The sequence below is a fragment of the Vespa velutina genome, chromosome 2 (genome assembly GCF_912470025.1).
Source record: "Vespa velutina chromosome 2, iVesVel2.1, whole genome shotgun sequence".
NCBI classification, from domain to species: Eukaryota; Metazoa; Arthropoda; class Insecta; order Hymenoptera; family Vespidae; genus Vespa; species Vespa velutina.
The window spans coordinates 8,236,039-8,253,458 of NC_062189.1; the positions used below are offsets into that span (position 1 = coordinate 8,236,039).

The 17,420-nt window shown below is 35.6% G+C and overlaps 1 protein-coding gene across 15 annotated transcripts in view; it reads right to left on the reverse strand.

The window, feature by feature from the left end:
• Positions 1-17,420, reverse strand: part of LOC124957711 (chaoptin-like) — a 67,954-nt gene that overhangs the window by 37,274 nt on the left and 13,260 nt on the right. The window contains exon 1 of one of the 15 annotated variants that reach the window (XM_047514909.1): positions 13,596-13,615. The exons of the other annotated variants lie outside the window; for them this stretch is intronic. The gene's annotated coding sequence lies outside the window, so the exon portion shown is untranslated. Of the gene's footprint in view, positions 1-13,595; positions 13,616-17,420 lie in introns of those variants that run through there. 15 annotated transcript variants of the gene reach the window in all.

The window sequence follows — 17,420 nt, forward strand, 5'->3', positions numbered from 1 at the left end:
AAAAAAAGAAAGTTAACAAAAAAAGATTCATCGAATATAATTGACTATGCGTAACAATGCTCCAACAATGTGAGAAAATCAGGAAAAAAAGCAGGCGGAAATTCTTTTTATTTTTATTTTTTTTATTTTGTTTTTTTTAATTTTCTTTTTCCTTTCACCCGTGAACCCGAGGAAAGTTCACGCTCTATGAGAGATAAAAGAGAGAGAGAGAGAGAGAGAGAGAGAGAGAGAGAAAGTGGGAACCTGAGTCACGTTGATAGAGTGCGAACGCGTTCTTCCGTTGGTTTCTTCCTTCCTTTTTTCCTTTCTTACATCTCAGCATCGGTCGAGCGATGAGTTATTACTGTGGTTATTTTGTGAGGGACGAGAAGCGCCTCGAAGAAAAGCTTGTGGAGTTGCTAGATAAAGCACAGGGTAGAACTTAACGTCTAGGGCAATGTTAACAGGGTAGACTCTTGCTTGATTTACGCGAACTTTTTTTTCGCGTTTTTTTTTTTCACGACAATATGCTTAGGTGCATCTTACTTTTCTTCCGAAAGTCAACATTTGTGAGTTGAAAAGATAATTCGCAGATGTCAACTGAGAGGTATCATTTATTCTTGTCACATGATAAAGCATATAGAGGAGGATGGAGAAACAATGAAAAAATGGTTATAATATAATGTTATATAAATTATTATAATGCAATTATATAACGTAATAACATAAATTGCGTGTCCTATTTGATGTTTTATCAAAATTAGTATCATTTTAATTTTTCGTTGAAATAATTAAAGATTCATAAGCAAGTAACCAAGCTCATATCTAGCATGAATATACAGAAAAAACTGTTTGCAAAGGTCAGCCCATATTTTAACTCACTCGTTGTACCGACGAAATTGCAAAAGGTATGAAAAAAAAAACTATCGTGTTCTTTCTGAGTGGATTGTCTCTCAACGTTGACGCAATGCGTTTCATATCCGTTTTCATAGCATTTTTTCCCCTCATGTAGACCTTTCTTTGGTCCTATAGTACCATTGGGAAAAGAATAGTGTAACCTTTCGTTGGCAAATCGCTTACGTCGATATATTTTTGGTATTACGAGAAAAGCTTTCTTTTTCCATCGACTGGATATCGATCATCCTAAAATTCGACACCTCGTATACCAAGTTAACGGAGCTTTTCGAGGGAGCCTCAAAAATAATTCTCGTCCTTCATTTTAATGAATAAATAATGATGCGCGTGAGACTGAGGAAGGAAAGCCGATCGATCACCATTAGCGATCGAATAGAGGTTAAACGAAAATTGATTCAAAATGAACGATGCCATTGCCGTGCGCTTTAAGCCTCCGTATAAAGATAAAAAGAATCTCTCCCTCTATCAGAAACTAATATGGCTATCATCGTAGAATTCATAGGTATAGTCTTTCTATTTGCTTTCACAATATCGATAGGGTTCAAAGAGCGGAGATTCGCGTATAAATGTACGAGTATGGACTTTCCTTTCTCTCTCTCTCTCTCTCTCTCCTCTCTCTCTCTCTCTCTCTATCTCTCTCTCTATCTATCTATCCATCTATCTATCTATCTCTTTCTCTCGGGATTCTCCCACCAATTTTCAACCCACTATTCGCATTCGACCAGAATTTCCAATTTCCCGCGTATTATCTAGGATTAGCGGGCAGACACGGCATTTTTTGGGATTCTCCCGTAATTCCCAGTGGAAAGGTAGGGCCGTCGAAGGGGGCGAAGAGGATTAATTCAAGTGCCGTTACGGTATGACGTGTCCGTCACACTTGCGAGTCCGAATACAGCCACCTGTGCCGTATCCACGAATTCGAATAAATAGTCCGAAAGCTTTCATAGATAGTACACGCTTGTTACTACGCCCCGAAAGCTCCCGTTCGAATGGAAAAAATGGGCGAGGCTGCTAGACGGATCTTTTATCTCTCTCTCTTTCTCTCTTTCTCTCACACACACACACACACACACACACACACACGCACGCACGCACGCACACATACTTTATTTTTTTTTATGGATGAATGTTGAAGAGACGAGAAGGGTAAATATCTTGATCCTCGATGATTATAACCCATCGAGCTGTGAGCATTCGCTTCTAACAGCTCCATCTTCCTTGCGTCACTTGATCGACCGGGCAACGATCTTATTATTTTACGAGAACATTACGCTTCCGTCCTTTTGTGATTTTCTTATAATTTTATCTCGAATAACGTCCATACTTTCTGATCGAAATCTTTGATTGAGTTTATGGATCAAAATCAATGAATATTATGTACTTCAATTTCGGTTGAACGAATTGATTTTAATATCGGATCAAATTATGTAATTTGTAATTGTTAATATTATAGATATTGTAGATACGTATAAGTATATGAAATTCGTTGTCTCGAACTTTCAAGAATATTTCAATGGAATCTTTTTCCGCTATCCTTATGTAATTCATTGTAGTCATCTAGTAAGATTATCTTTTCTTATCACTAGTACGCGATTGAAATCTCTCTCTCTCTCTCTCTCTCTCTCTCTCTATCTCTCCTTCTTTCTTTCTTTTTTTCTCTTTTTTCGTCTTGAAATATCTTTCTCTTTCTCTCCTTTTCTTCGTCTTTGATAGGAAATCTTTGAAATATGCGCATCAATGTAGAAAAAGCTTTTCCGTCTTCGACTGGATGATATTTGTCGCTTAGATTTACCTACGGTTTTCTCCGATTTCTCGCTCGGCAAATTCCTAGACGATGATAAGTCGAGCGAACCTCTCAAAGCCCTCTTTCATCAAGTATGCGTATCCTTCTCTCTCTCTTTCTCTCTCTCTCTCTTCTTCTTTCTCTCTCTTTACTTTATATCGGGACGTATTGAAGGAGCGAATGGTTGTGACAGATGTTTCAATATACTCTTTATTCCAACAACATCATAGACAGAAAAAATTAGCGATTAAATATCACGGAAACGTTTCCTGATATCGCAAACGCGTTTACGTCTTGTTATCGACATGTAAACATTGTACAGATTAAAATCTTTTCGAACGAATCATGCTTCACTCTATTTAATGATTTGTATTCGAAAAGCCCACTCTTTCCATATTACCTCTTTCACTGGCTCCATTATTCGACTATTTTCGAAGGTTGCAATTTTGAAATGTTTAAAGTTATCGAAAATTGCCAAATGTATTTAATGTTTTCTTATTAATTTCATTTTATGCAACAAACGAATACATTTTAAGTATATTACAGTGTTTTAATATAATATATACATGGAAGATAGACTACCGTTATACTAATATATATTATGTATTCATTTGAAAATACGTGTTTATAAAAGATGTGAGAATTCATGATAAAAAATAAATATTTAAAAAACAACAAAGTAAAATATTTATTATATTATTTCGTTATAATAAAACAAAGAAATAATAAAATTAAAAATAATTTGATAATATTAGGGAGACCAGAAAGTAATGTCGTTTCTGCGCATGTCGATATTTGATTATGATTAAAAATAAAAACTTATTAAAAATTTATTCGTTTGAATTTAATTTAAGAAAGCGACATTACTTTTCGGTCCCCCTAATATTACATATTGTACATGAAATAAATGTGTTTAATATGTACGTGAAATAAATGTGTGCATGAATTAATTAGATTTTTATTAATATTTCTTTACATTCGTAGGTATCTACAAATATATTTCTATATTTTTTTTTCATTATTAGCAGTGTTAATTATAATTTGAAGAATTACTTGTTTCGTATATTATTTTCGTTGTTTAATAATTTCTTGCATTTGAGTTGCAAATCTATCGTTCATTTTTTACATGGGAATCTTATCTTATGGACCGAAGTAAGCATTGATCGTAATAGTAACGCGATTAGTACTTAAAACTTGGAAAAACCTTACTACTTGATTTTAACGAAAAGAGAAACATGGAAAAACTACAAACTAGAAAGCCGGGCAGGAGATGCAGATTTAATTAGGAAGGGAAACGCAGCTCCGGAGTTTTCTTTCATTTAAGTTGAAACAACGGGAGGAATTTAATGACTCCTTCTTTTTCTTTCCTCTCTTTTCTTTTTTTTGTTTTTCTTTTTATTTTCTTATTACCTGCGCTCACGACCATGAGTCCGTTATAAATAATAAAAAAGAATGAAGACCGTGGTCCTACCGTAGCTCCTTGCCTTAGGATCGTTTTTCTAAAGGCGGTTAAAAAGTTCCATCGCGTTCACCCAGCGAAAAGAAGAAACCTTAAAGAAACATCTTTCTATTACGCTTTTCATCGTTTCATACCCCTCTACAACCTAAAGCGCGAAGCTCATTTTGTTACCATCTATTTTGCTTCATTCATTGTTTATTCGATTGCACGCTTTTCGATTAATCATCTGTTTTATTCGGTCCTGATTGCATTCGAAATAGTTTTCCCAGAATGTACTCGAAACTCCTCTGTGATTCATCGAAATTTTCGTGTATTCAAAGAAGAATCGAAAGAGGTGTTCAGAGTGTGAACTGAGAGAGGCTCCCGTGCATCGTAATAAAATCAAGTAGCTACAATGGATCGATGATTGTATCGTCTACGACGTATCAAGAGCGTGTTCCGGTGTATAGAAAACACGACACACGCTTCGAAGCACCAATTTCTGTTTTTCCGAGAATACAGAAGAATAGTGTAGAATGTAGTGCTTTTTTCCGATCTTTTTTTTACTATACTCTTTTCATTTTTTTTTTTTTTTTTTTTATTTTATTTTTCAATTGCTTATTGCAACGACACGTTGTCGTCGTTGTTTGTTTTGTATCTTTTTATTTATTTTTAGTTTGAATCAAAAATTTTTCTCAGAGAAAAAATTAATTATGTTAGACGATAAAGTCTTAGTAAACACACATTAATTATATTACAACGCGAGTTCGTTATTTTATCCTCGTTAGGCGCGACGAGATTTCTCGACATCTGAGTTTCCTCTTATCTTTTTATTTTTGCTCGTTGTCTCGCGTCGAAAAAGAGAAAAAACGAAAATGAGAAAAAAAAAGAAGTTAGTTTCCGGTCAGATATTCGACGGGTACGAAGTAGAGAAGAGAAAATCATAGAGTGAAACGTATCAGAATTTCTATCTAAAGTGAATATTATCAAAGTTGACGATGGGTTACATCCAGTTTCGTTAAGTAAATTAGGTGAACTTTCGATATTGCTTCATTGAATCATGGTCGATCTTTGGTTTGGAACGAACCACAAGGAGGAATTCCGCTCGTTTGAGGTTCTAAGTGGACTTATGAAGAAAATAATAACGATCCATAAACTCAGTACTGTTTTTTGTTAATATATATTCGTTTAATTATGATCCAATGGACGTTATATAATCTCTTAATAGATCGAGATCATCTTATAACACGAAGATAATCCACCGAATTTCTAATTATCTATTCTAATTATTTGTTCCCTTTTTTCTTTCTTTTTTTCGTGAAATGACATTTCCTTTTTTACAAGAAAAAAGAAAAAAAAAAAGAAAAATCTTTTGCATTTCAGACTTTTCCTATTTGCCTTTACGAGATTTTTCTTGTTAAAATTGCTGTTGAGGTAGAATAGTTTTATCCAAGTTCCCGAAACTTTAAAAAGTATCCACGGATTGAGGATGAATCAGACTTTCGTGGTACGTAGTTGTAATCTCTGTAAATATGAAAAGTCTTCTACGAGTGATACGATGTAAGTATAAACTAGCAACGTATATTACGATTTATGATCCATAGAAAACTTTCCTCTCCGATTTCCATGGAAATCGTGAATGAATTTCGCCTCTGTCTTCCTGTCTCGCTGGAACGAAGAGATATCGTCCGGTTGGTGCTCCGGTATTGTGCGTTATTATTGTTTACATCGCGTGTATATGTCGAGTGCGTATACACATATATTTAAAAAAAAAAGGAAAGAGAATGATTGAAAGCGGAAGAGAGAGAGAGAGAGAGAGAGAGAGAGAGAGAGAGAGAGAGTGAGAGAAATTGGAGAAAGAGATGGAAGAAAAGGAAGATTCGTGGAAGAGAAAAAAATATGAATGTCTGTGTATACGAAGTCAGGATTATGGTTTATATCGTATATCATACCTATCAATACGTTTTCGAAGCGTAGCACGCTTTCAATTCACGGAGTTTCCAAATCACAACGAAATGGATTTTACGAAGAGGAAAGAGTGTTCAAATGCGAAAATTGAGATTCGTGAGATTCTACGATGTCTCTGAGAGGCGAAACGAAATTTTGTTATTTTCAAGTTAAACGATTTTCATTCACTACAACGTATTACTATAATTCTCATTCGAGAAATAGAAGGAATTGAAGCAAATTCATTAGAGGGATTTACGGTTAGATAGTGAAACTTTTGGAAACACTTTCAGCCATTAATTACGATTAGGAGTATGTAGTATTTAAAATTGTATACGTGCGATGTTATAAACTCGCAAAATAGTGAAATTAATGTAATTATGGAATTAAGTGAAAGATAAAAATCGATCGGAGATCATCGTAATTAAAAATCGACTGGATGTAGTTGGTATTTACATAAGTACGCTTAGATTACCATACTCATCGTTCGATATCGACTTTTTGAGGCAACAATGAAGAACAGAGTTTTTGGAGCGTGTACCGTATGGTGCAGTTTAAAGGGAATGAGAGATAGAGATAGAGATAGAGAGACAGAGAGAAAGAGAGAGAGAGAGAGAGAGAGAGAGAGAGATTTTCGAATATAATTAATACATAATTTATAAAAATATATGCGAATGATTTGCATGATTAGCAGAGATTACTAATTTACTAAAATTGAACATTTTTTAATATTTTATTTCCATGCATAAAATCGTTAAGATTAATAAAAAAGAAAAACGAGGAAGAAAAAAGAAACGAATAGACGATAGCCATTATCGAGAAATCTCGATGTTTCCGTGCCGAAAAGGCTTCGTTGCGTTTGCACTGAATGGAAGTCCCTGAGTTGGGAACAAAGAAACGATAGAGGAAAATAACGAGAACGATTGATCGAGTCGTTAGGAAAAGTGTTACGGCGGAATAGCGGAGGCGGCGAATGAAGAAAGCTGGATGCATTAAGTTTTTTCATCGGTACTCCGGGAATAGCCTGCTACACGGTACATGGAGAGATACTCGCAGAAAGATTCTTTTCCTTCTTCCCGGCCAGTTCGTTACTCTCGCCTTCTCTCATGCTCCATTCATCTCGCGTTCAACGAGTTTGGAGTATTCGTCGTCTTTTCAGCGAGTTTACTGCAAAGAAATTCTTCCTAACTTCTTCTTTCCTCCTTGACGAAATTCTTTTTCTGAATTTTCTTCGAGTCATTAATTTCGTGTTTTCTTTCTGTCCTTTTTTACTTCATTTTTTACGTCTTTCTTTTTTTTTTTTTTTTTTTTTATTCTTTTTATTATTTGTTTCCTTCTTTGTTAATTTTCTTTTTATTCGAGAGAAACGTAAATAAAAGAAGTCCTTGGAGAACGATAACTCGAGGAAAGGCTAAAGGAATTCTTGTTTTTTACTCTTGGAACTTATTGGACACGCTGTGCGTAGCCTCTTCTCTGTATTCATCCTCAATGAAGGGTCGTGAGTGTTGAGAAACTCGAAACGATACGCCGTTAATGGAAGGCGCGTTATCAGATGAGAGGGCGGTGTGTTAAGTACTTTTGTAGCCGCACCGCTCCGGAAACACCCCGTAAAAGTGAGAGAGACAAGAAATAATTAGTCCGGTCGGTCGGTCGGTCGCTCGTTTTGCGAAACGACTAAAAGCGAGCAAACGAATGAATGAGAAAGAGAGAAAGAGAGAAAAAGAGAGAGAGAGAGAGAGAGAGAGAGAAAGAAAGAGAGAATAAGAGAGAGAAAATAAGAGAGAGAGAGAGAGAGAGAGAAAATCCCTTCGCGTACGCAAACTCAACTTTTGCTCGGAAATTCAAGCCAAACAGGGTGTGTCTCGTCTCTCTATCTTTTTCTCTTTTTTTATCTACCTATCTCGTCTGGCTTCCTTTTTACGCAGTACCTGTTCATCCTTTTTCTCTCTCTCTCTCTCTCTCTCTCTCCCTACGGATATGTAGAGAAATGAAGAAAAATTAGGATTTTATTTTAATCTTGAAGTTACAAACCAAAAATAAAACAACTTCGATGATTATTATTTAATTCCAATGAAGTAACTTTGTATAATAATACGTAAGTTAGGACTATGTAGAATGTTCCAAGTTTTTCCGATAGTTAGAGAGAGAAAAGAAGTAGAAACATTCCAGTAGCGTGAAAATTTGTTCACGATTTTACTTTAATCTAAAGCTAGTGACGGTAAAACGAAACATCTTCAATAATTTAATAGCGATAAAGTAATTTCGTATTATAAATCCAAATTATGAGTACGTAAAGTGTTCCTCAATTTGTTATTTAGAGAAGAAAAGAGAAAGTAGAAATATTCAAGCAGCGTAAAAATTTCTTCACGATATTATTTTAATCTTGAACTAACAAAATGTAACATAACGTAAAACATTTATGATGATTAATATTTAATTATTATGAAATAACTTTCCATTAAAGTAGATTAATGCTTAAATGATGAGTACATAGTGTTCCAAAGTTTATTCAATGCTTAGAGAAATAATTTTTCCTAATTGTGCAACGTTGCAAGAGCGAGGAATGCAGTAACACATATTTGAAATACATGATTATGCAAGAGGATTGAAAAAGGACGACCACGTAGTCGAGGCTTTTTGTCCATAAAATCACATTAGAACGGAGTTTGGTTTATCGTAAGCTCGCGAGGAATTAACGGGTAGACCCTCTGCCATGTATTTCCCGCGTGTGAGAACAACAACGAATGGCAACGGGAGCTGATCGAATGGAACGAAACGTCGTATATTTGCGGGCTCGCTGCTGACACGCCGAAAACGAGACCTCCACGTTCTCCGTTTGCTTCCTGCAACTGCTACTGTGTAACCTCTATACACCTAGAGGCGTGTGGTTGAAGGCGATATTCTACGTTGGTAGCTCTGTTGTTTGATTTGAATTACTGTTTTCATCTCCGCGCATCTCCGATACCACCACCACCACCACCACTACTATCATCATCACTATCTCCTCCTTCTCCTCCTCTTCTATATTTGCAACATCCTCCGCAGCTGTATAGCCTGTGGGCTAAATCCCTCAAAGCTATCTAATGCTGGATTCCCTACTTCGTTATCCCTATTCGATCATCTTTCGAACTCAGGGCAATCTAGATTCTCGAGGTCGACGAATAATGTTACTCACTGCCGTCATACATCGTCTTGTACTTTCCATATCATCTTATCTTTTATCTACTACGTCTTTTATTTTTGCCCTATAAATTCGATTTTTTTTAATATTTATATATGTGAATATCTTCTCTTATGCATGTATTGTTTTGATCCTCTATCAGAGTACACATTTCTAATGTTATAAATTATTTCCTCTATCAAATCAACTTTTCCGATAGAAGAGATCGTTCATATCTATTCTAAGATATTTTTCTTTCGGAGTATTTGAAGAATAGTATAGTACATATACACAACGGATACTAATTTGCATGTATACCGCAAGGTAAGTAATAAAAAAGAAAAGTATCTTTTATCCGTTACGTGGAAAAAACAAATCGCGATGAAGTTTGAAAGGAATTCTTTGTTTCTCTCTTCCTCTCTTTCTTGAAGCTAAAAGCGAGCACAGTCGTGAAATCTAAGATCTTTCGGTAACAACCTCGAGAGTTTCCAAGGGATTCTTCTTTATCTTTCTCTCTCTCTCTTTTTCTCTCCTTTTCTCTCAATACTTGATCTCTTTTTATTTTTCTTTCTCTCTCTTCTAGGAGTGTCATCTAATTTAATTCCAATAAACTGCCGCAGTTTAATGGTATTGTCTTTGTTTCTGTTCGAACTTTAGCCCAGGAGCAACTAGTTATATAAGTGGGATAGAAGTACGATTTTCTTCTTTCTTTCTTTTTCTTTTTATTTCATTATCTCCTTCATCAGCGAAGCAACGATAAAAAAAGGACTTTTCGTAGGTATATTAGAATGTCGAGCATACGAAGATTCATCAGAACGCGTTAATTTTACGAATTTTTTATTAAACTTCATCCCTTCGTTTTATATGTTCCGACTTTTTTTTTATGATTATAACATAATAAGTGCGTTGACGTAACAATCAATCAGACTCGTTCCTCGATATAAAAAAAAAAAAAAAAGAAAAGAAAGAAAGCGTAAATGCAATGGAAAGGTTTCAAATAAGAGGGACAAAGAAAATAAGAAAAAGAAGGAAAGGGGTTAAGAGTAATATACGTATATATTATATTTATACGTAGGTATAGTATATGTACATAAAAGTTACATATATAGATTGGAAGTGCAATAAAGTTCATCCACACGCATAGATATTTGTACTCCACTAAAGCATTTTGCTCGCAATGAGTCTTGAGGTAAAAGGAACTCCGATACGAAAGGATACGTTTCGATGACGTAGTACAACAGTAGATAGATATACGATCAAACACAGCTAGTACTCCACAACGTCCTACTCGAACAAAGAGTGTACGGGCGCTAAACTCGTACCATTGTGCCAATGTTTGCTCGTAGAAACGTTCGATGGAGGCTAACACGGCAGAGCGAAGAGAAGCATGGATAGGTCGGATAGTCCGTTGTTTCCGGCAAGGACACCGAGCAAAGAACCGGATTCTCGTTGGGATTCTTTGTGCGGTTTTAATGATTACAGTATGTTTCCTACTTGTAATAATTACTTTATCTCTTTTCTCTTTGAGATAAGTCAACGTAGAGTAAAACGATCTTTTGTCGATTTACTTTACTTCTTCTTTTCCTCTTCATCGAATACGTTCTATTTCTCCATCGTGAATTGAAAAGAAATACGAATACTCTTTGAATTGTAAAACTCGCAAGAATTCTCCATACACCCTTTTCTCGACCGTCATATAATCGAAAAAGCTCGCGACGAGGTCACGCCGTTGTGATTACGTCGTACAATAGGCTGAAAACCGTAAAAGGAAGTGGAACGTCGTTCGAGAGGATAACGCCGAAGATGTCACGATGAGGAAAGGAGAATTGCGGGGTGTTATGTGTGGGGTGGAATAGGTGAGGAGAGAGGGATGATACACGCGCGTGCCTTTTAAAAGTTCACCAGGCAAGAACACGTTATTACGTGTCTTCTGCTTCAGCGAGCCACCGTTCGCATATGGCTTCCGCGTTCCAAAGCTTCTTCTCGTCTTCATCCTCTTCGACCTCCTTTTAACGCCCTATTCGTAAGAGATATAAAAGTGCTTGTATGAACGGGCACGATGCATTCGACTCGGCAGCGCCTCGGGGCGAGACCATGGAAATACGCGCTAGAGTTCTCGTAAAAGAGCCTGCGAGGAAAACTTCCTCTTTCCCCCGCTTCCTTTATCTCTCTCGCGCTCCTTTACTTTTCGGTATCTCTCTCTCTCTCTTTTTCTTTCTTTCGTACGAGTATAGGTACGCCATTCGACGTAACCGAAGATTTATGATTTGCTCGGTGCTCCTTTGAGACGTGCCGCGAGAAAGAAAATTACTGCAAAACGCACGGATTCAAGAGAACTCTTTGAAGAAAATTTCGATCGACTTTTTTCTTTCTCTCTTTTCTTTTATTTCTTTCTCTTTTTCTATCTCGTCGTATGTGAACGAAATGTCTTCGGTTAATATCAAGACGACGACGAACTATCTTTCAAGAGTCTCTCTTCATTTTTACCTGAAGATACCTTCAAGCTATCGTGTATGTCGCGTAGAAATTTTATATCACGGATAAATTTATCGAGAGAAAGGAAGATCTTTCGAGCGAATGAGTTTCAACGAGCAAATGCAACATTCCATTCTCAAAAACGTTGATTTATTTTTTGGATTATTAAACAGTTTTAATTTTCTTTTTTTTCCTTTTTCTCCCTCTATGTTTCCGTTCTGTTCCCATTCATTCATTTCTTTTTCTTCCTTCGTATTCTCGGATTCTATGATAACACGAATTTGTACACCGGTTAAAGCTCTTTGTATTACGTCGAAAAAGAGATTGGCTTTTTATGTCATACGTTTTCTTTTTTGTGTGACATTCATGCATCGTATATTTGTTTTTGTTATGAGGCATAGAAGGATGAATGTATTCGGTTTATTAAATCGCTCAATTCATATCTCGTAATTTTATGCTTTTTATTTCTGTGAGAGACTTGTGAAAATTTCATAGGACACGTTGTATAGGCGTATGCATATACATATGCATATAAATGTCACATAATATGGTTGCACTCTCATATCATCTTCGTTTAGTTTTTCTCTTCCTTTTCTGTCCTCTTCTGTCTGGCCGAAGAGATATTCATAGAAGAGAGGGCCTTCGCCGAACTTACGAGCTATTCGTGATTTCCTGTAAAGGACCGTGGTGGATGAGAAGGAAAAGAGAAAAAGAAATGTAGAGGGGAAGTGAGAAGGAAGTGTATTTTTAACCGGACTCCTCGTAAAAAGAGAATCCATTTTCAGGCTCGAACCGGGAACGCGACTTATGAGCGTGACGCGGCCACGCGAGAGCATTCCAGTAATATATAGAAGGATTATCCGCGTTTGTATACTTGAAACTTCTTCGTAAAGTTTAAAAAGATATTCTTCCACATCTAATTAACTTTCTACTTTCGAACAGGCGATATCAAAACTCGAGTTACTTCGTAAAGTAAACTCAAAAATGAACATTCTATGAATAATTTATCGAACTTTTGGGAGATCAAATAGAAAAGATAGACGTTATATATTTTTTTCACTCTTCGTATGTTCTACAAATAAGTGTTAGATGTCATAAGTTTCTAGGAGTAAAGAATATTCGATTGTTTGATGAATAAAATCGAAATACGGTATACGTAGTTTAAGTTTTTTTCTCGTAACTGGTGTTTAGAAGATTGTAAGGAAACGATTATGTTCGTTAAGGGATATCTCATTAACTCGATTGGTTAATTGACTTTATCGGTACGAAGGAAGGCTCGATTAATTGACAAAGAAATTTCGTTTCCTTTGGCGGTCATTATCTCTTTATCTTTCTCTCACGCTCTCTTGGCTTCTTCTTTTTAGCAAGTAAACAAGAAATTTGCCTTTATGTTTTTCATCATTTTTTTATCTCTATCCTCTTTCCCCTCTAACACACATTCTTTTTAACTTCTTCATGTTTTTCTCTATTGGGCAGATGATATAAAAGGTGCTTCGGTTTAATACTGGGTACTTATGAGCACTTAAGAGAAGAAATAACTCGTACGTGGACGTGTGTAAGAGAGATAGAGAGATAGAGAGAGAGAGAGAGAGAGAGAGAGAGAGAGAGAGAGAGAGAGAGAGAGATAGAGAGAGAAAGAAAGAGAGAGAGGGAGTGAAAGAGACTATGTTCTTCAAGTAACTTGCATCAGATATATGTACTTACATAGTACACGCGAGGAAAACCAGCGAGAAGTTGAGAGCGGCGTTCCTCCGCCTTCGAGCGTAAAGATAGTAACCATGAATATCTCACGGCTCTTGAATAAAATATAACGCATCTTCTCGTATAACTCGAACTTCATTTAACAAATATTATTCCATGAGTAGGATGTAAAAGATCAAATAGGTCAAATTATATACATGTGAAATTGAGAGTACTATCTTTTTCTTGTATTTTATTCCTTTTAAAACAAGCATTGGTAATTTAGCGCTAAGGAGATGTCACGAAACAGCAAATTCATGAGTCAGTTAAATTGGCCATTCCCTATAGCGATAAACAAATTGAATTTTTTGCTACCGCGGTAAGGAAAAGTAAAAAAAGCGGGAGAAGAAGAAGAAGAAGAAGAAGAAGAAGAAATAGAATAAGAAGATAATGATAAAAATGAAGAAGAAGATGAAGAAGAGGAAATAGAAGATGATAAAATTTAAAAATTCAGCTGACGTCTGTAAGGCTTCGATCAAAAAAAATTGATAAGGAAATCGAGTCGTTCATTAAGCCGTTAAATTTGCGATATCGCAATATTTCGACGATGAACCGGGTAATTTCCAAAGCGGATAAGCTTTTTCCTTGTTATCAAGATCTTGAACGAAGCGAGGATAGCAGTGTGGATTGCGAGCAAGCAATCCCCTGAGAGACGTTGGAACCTCCGAGCGTTTAGTGAATTCATCCTTTGCTGCCGAATCAATTTCCGGCAAAGCTCCATTAACGATCGGATGTGTTGGCTGAGAGCTCAAAGTGGGTGGGTGCTTCGGAAGGAGCATAGGAGTGTAGAAACGTAGCCGCGTGGGTACTTTCCCCGGAGTCACTTCGACGACCCTTCGCGAATTTATTCGCACGAACGCCCGGCACGTCGCCGAGGAATTCCATTAATCGACGCGGAGGCACTTCGAAGAGGACTGAGGTAGCGCTTTATAAATGGCGGTAAACGTCGTTTAAGCTTGGATTTATACGAAGAAAGAGAGAGAGAGAGAGAGAGAGAGAGAAGTATTTGGGAAACGGATAAATTCCGCAAGCGAGTTTCTCCTGTCGGTGACGACGCGATAATTATTATTCTTGCCTTTCGCGTTGCCAAGGAAAGATATTCAAAAATTAATCTCTATGCCGAAGGGAAATCTTTATTTCTCGACGTTCTTTTCATTTTTGATAGATCGTCATGATTTCAGTATTTACTTTTTTTTTTTTTTTTTTTTTTTCTAATAATAAAAGATATCAATTGAATTAGAAACATCGGTAAAGTATGACTACGATTTAAAATTTTTAATGTTATTACAATATTTCATTTAATGCTATTTTCTTAATTCCTTCTTACAGTAATGTGATTTTCGAAAAGTCAAACATTTAACGGACAAGTTTCTCTTCTTTTATTAATTTTTAACGTTATAAAGCGATTAGAAAGTTCGTCGTAAAACCGTTGAATGACTTTTTGCAACGGAGATTTTTCTCGGTAATTGGTGCATCGAATTTTGTCCATGCGTCAATGCTTGTGAGATGCACACACAACAAAAACTTGTTGCGTCGACGATCACTATTGCCAATGGCCACACGTCGAGAATTAAATCACCGATCTAACAAATCTATTCGTTTAACAAAAATTTTGACTCACTTGTTCCCGTATTACTCACGAGATTAAACCCGCGGGGTTATTGGGAGAATACTTTTGCGTCTTTATCTTGTTCTCTCTGGCTTTTTGTCTCGTTCTATCGTAGAAACGAGAATGTAGATACGAATTCATTCGATGAGCGCATGCAAAGAGAATTTTCCGATCGATAAGTTTTATCACGAAATGCATTTGAATTTATTTGATGAATTCTCATTAGGCGACAGATATTCATTCAATATTTTTCCGTTTCTTCTCTCTTATTTGATAGAAAAATATCTATTATATAGGAAGTTACAAACGATCTCCTTTGACTTTTCTAACAAATTAATATTCATTGAATTAATAATCGGTTTCTGCCTTCAATATAATCCTTATTATTATCCTGTCAAAAGTTCTTGCTCTCTTTTTTCCTATCGACGTTTCTTTGAGCAACCACCGCAAAGTTATATACACTGGTCAGAAAATGTAATTTAAATCGCGTTTTCTTTCTATGGATCCATCCAATATTAAAGGATCGTTCTAACTCCATGCGAAAACACAAAGTTTTCTAATATAATTTACAAAGATGTTTCTATTCTTTTTTGGTCCATCTATTGCGGTCTTTTTTCGTTAATTTTTCCGATACTTTGTATTAATCAATGATTTTCAGGAAAAGTATAGCAAAAGGCACAAATGAAAAGCTAATTAAAGTAATATGAATAAACTTTTAAAGAGGACGACGCATCTCGCCTTCATCGTCGACCAGATTTCTTTTTTAAGACATGAAAAAGAAAAGAATAAAAAGAGAGAAAGAAAAATTTCAAGATCGCAGTTCCTTTGGATGGTCTCTCAGAGTAACTCCATTCAGTCCTCCGAGTATGAAAGCCCACGGGAGAACAAGGCTGCCACGAGTGAGATAGAAGTTGATACTATGGGAGAGAAAGAAAGAAAGAGAGAAAGAGAGAGAGAGATGGATAGTGAGACAGAGAGAAAAAAAGAGAAAGAGGGAGGGGATAAGAGAGATGGAGTCAAAACGGATGTTCCGTAAGAAACACGAGAGATAGGTTGGGATGTAAATAGAAAAGGAAATTGCAGCGAGTAAAGTTGGGAGTCAATGATCACCAAAGAGAAGAAGAAAGTCAAATAGAATACGTTAGAATCGTTTAAATCATAAGTGATTGGACACGGGGAAAAAAATGATTTTTATAAAATTAATTTTTAACGCGTATTAAATATGAAGTAAAAAGTAGAATTTCATAGAAATTATTAGACGTATGTTTTTTTTTTTTTTCTTTATATCATCTTTTCGTTTTTCGTTTCTTTTATCAGAATGATTAAATCTTCGTAGATGTATGAAAGTTTAAGTTGGATTCTGCTAACTATGAAAATACATCGAGAGGGAATGTATTTTACGAGTTGAATTAATAACGAACTTCGTTCGTTCTATGAAGTTTTCAGGACGATCGGTGTGTAGAAATCCGAAATTATCTTCGAGAGAAGTTTTACAATAGTGTCGGCAGGTGCCTCAATTTTGTAGAAAGATCAGATCTAACGTGGAAAATCCTTTTCGAATAAACAAGAGAGGTACTCTAAGGAGAGTAAAAATAAGAATCGACAAAACATTTCTGTCATTTTTTTGCTTACGTGATTTTTTCCTATTTAATTGTTCTCTATATTCTTTCGAACGACCATTCGTATATTTACATTCTCGTCAAATAATTATTTTGAGTGCTTCAAATTGGGATCTGTATAATTCACTATATTAATTTACATTTTATTCATATTTACACTGCTCAATTTTCTTCAATATCAATGTATTTAAATAATATTTAATTAAATATTTTCTAATTAGCTTATTAGTAGATTGAAGTTATAAAATTATGTAATAGATACATATGTCTTAACAAAATATTGGAATACCAATTAAGTATCAATTACAATCGACTGATGGATGATCGATTTAGAAGAGAATGAGAAGGACAACGGTCGAGCCTTCGTCACTGAAATTTCGGTTAACTACCTCGCTTCGTCGAAAATAACGCTGCTAGACAAAACGGTGTAATTAGAACGATAATTACTATCGCGGAAAGACCGAGAGGGAGAAGAGTAGTGAGGACAGGATAGTGTAGAAGGCGATAACGAGCGTGAGAGTAGAAACGTGATGTTGTCCATGATTGTGGCGTTTCGCTATAATCGCGATAATTACTCAGAAACGTCTCTTATTGCAGGGAAATCGATATGAAATAAAATTGATACATATGTTATCCGATAATATCAGTTTAATTTTCTTTCTAATTTGCAATTATATTATTTCAAGAAATTTTATGATTATTCGCTGAGAAATTTTAATGTAATAAAATTAATTAAAATTTTGTTTTACATTAAT